This window comes from Orycteropus afer, unplaced genomic scaffold, assembly GCF_000298275.1.
Source record: "Orycteropus afer afer isolate SDZICR_OR568_19922 unplaced genomic scaffold, OryAfe1.0 scaffold00215, whole genome shotgun sequence".
Taxonomy (NCBI): Eukaryota; Metazoa; Chordata; class Mammalia; order Tubulidentata; family Orycteropodidae; genus Orycteropus; species Orycteropus afer.
Window position 1 is genome coordinate 5,893,156 of NW_006921802.1, and position 2,544 is coordinate 5,895,699.

The window sequence follows — 2,544 nt, forward strand, 5'->3', positions numbered from 1 at the left end:
TGATGGGTTTGAACCTCCAGCCTTCTGGTTAGCAGTCTAATGCCTTAGGCACTAGGACACCAGAGCTTGGATCTATAAATCTTCACCAATACTGAATTAGTGAATTCCAAACCCGCCTTGTTCAAACTTAGCTTGGAATGAGCAAGCTGGTGACTCAAGTTTTTCACAGCTCTGTGCATGTTCAAGTCTGAAAATGGCTGAGAAAATTCATCAAGCATTGATTTTGGGGTTACGATTATATTTTTTGTGAGTAAGAGAAACCACAAATATGGAATCCATGAGTAATGAGGATTAACTGTATGGATTTCATGGTAAAAACTGTATGTTCTCTATTGATAGATTTCATTAAAAAAATGTTTTTATTGTGATTTGGGTAAAAGCTTACAGAGCAAATTCATTTTCCATACAGCAGTTCATATACATTTTGTCTCATGACATTGACTGCAATTCCCCACAATGTAACAGCTCTCTTCCTACTTCTTCCCCGTAGTTATTTCTTCCCTGTGTCCTTCTCTCCCATGCACTCCCGCCCCAGGCTCCCAGCTGCCTCCCTGTTGTCAGAACTATTTTTAAAGTCCTAAATTATAGCTCCTAAGTAACATTAAAATAAATACTTATATTCCTTTTAAGGAGCTCTAGTGGTGTAATGGTTAAGGCCTTTGGCTGCTAACCAGAAGGTCGGCGATTCAAACTCACCATCTGCTCCATGGAAGTAAGATGGGACAATCTATTTGTGTAAAGATTTACAGCCTTGTAAACTCAATGGGGTCACTATGAGTCTGAATTGACTTGATAGTAGTGGGTCTGTTGTTTTTGGTTATTCTTCTTAAACAGGAATCTTAGTGGCAATGTGGTGAAGAACTTGGCTGCTAACCTAAAGGTGAGCAGTTTTAAGCCACCAGCTTCTCTGTGGAAAAAAGATGAAGCAGTCTGCTTCCATACAGATTATAGCCTTGGAAACCCTAAGAGGCAATTCTAACCTGTCTTTGTTATAGGGTCACCATGAGTTCTAATTGACTTGATGGTAATGGATTATTCCTCTTAAAACTCTGATATATGTCTCATCTCTCTTCCCAAGCACTCATATCAGGATGTGCAAGGAAATGTACATTTCTTCTTGATTCTATCCATGATTCTCAATCACTGATTTTTTTTTACTTGAAAAGTAATCTAGTCACTAGCGATAACCATAGAGGTTGAGTGGCACAGTTACTGACGCATTTTAGGGGCTATAACTAAACTGCTAACAGGAGTAGCTTTACTATTATTCATATGTCCTCTTTTTTTCTCCCCTTTAATTGTGATTTGGGTGACAGTTTACAGAGGAAATTCATTTTCCATTCAACAGTTAATAGAGATTTTGTTTCAATGACGTTGGTTGCAATCCCCACAACATAACAGCTCTCTTCCCACTTTCTCTCTGTGGTTACCTTTTCCCTGTGTCTTTCTTCCCTCTACTTTCCTTCTTTCTGAGCTATCTCCCTGTGCAAAAGCAGCCATTCCAATCTCCGTTGGTTGATTATTTTAAGGAGTTCACTTACCTGGTGTAATTGTTCACTGTGTAGGCCCACCTTTTGTTTGCTGGAAGCCATGGGAGTGAGTTCAATTCCAAACCCTAAGGGTATCTAGGAGCCATAGTCTTATGAGTTTCACCAGTCTCAATTAAACCAGTAAACCTGGTCTTCTTTATGATTTTGAATTTTGTTCCATTTTTCCTCCCATTCTATTCAGAATCTTCTACACTGATTCCTTTCCAACTGGTTGACAGTGATAACCAAGCACCATTTAGTTCTGGTTTCAGGGTAAGGTAGGCTGAGGTTCCCATGATTCACCTGTTCCTTAGACTAATTGTTTCCATGAGTCTTTGATTTTCTTCATTCTTCTTTACTGTGGGCAAGGATAGACCAATGCATATATGGTAGATGGCCACTCTCAGGCTTTTAAGAACTCAATCACTACTCAACAAATTAGGAGGTGGAGCAATGTTTTTCCGTAGTACTCTATGCCAATTGAACTTGATGTCCTCCACAAACATGATCCTAGTCCCCTGATCACAGTGGCTCACTTCCTTAAGGTGTTTGACTGTGCTAAGAAATTATCATAACTTCATCCTCTGTTAGCTCTCGTGTATATATGGACATTCTTATAGCACATACTAATACTCATGTAGAAGTATCATCTCCAAAACTTATATATGGTCATGGGTATATCTCTTTCACCTATTTATACCTAATAATTTTGCCTGTCTACCTATGTATCCACCATAGATTAATGTTTGTTATTACTGATAATGCAGTATGGTGCATGTAATAATATTTACCTTTGCTGTTTGTACTTCATGTGAACCTTTTCATGTCTTAATTTTCCTTGGTGTTATTGTGTTAGTGGCTAGATTTTGGTATATTGACTTTCTTTTCACTTAAATCAATACATATCTCTCAACTAGCCAGCAGTTTTCCCTTCCCTCCCCTCCCATTCCCATAACCAACAAAGAGAGTTTCCTTCCATTTGTAAACCTTCCTTGACTTTTTATAATAATGGACT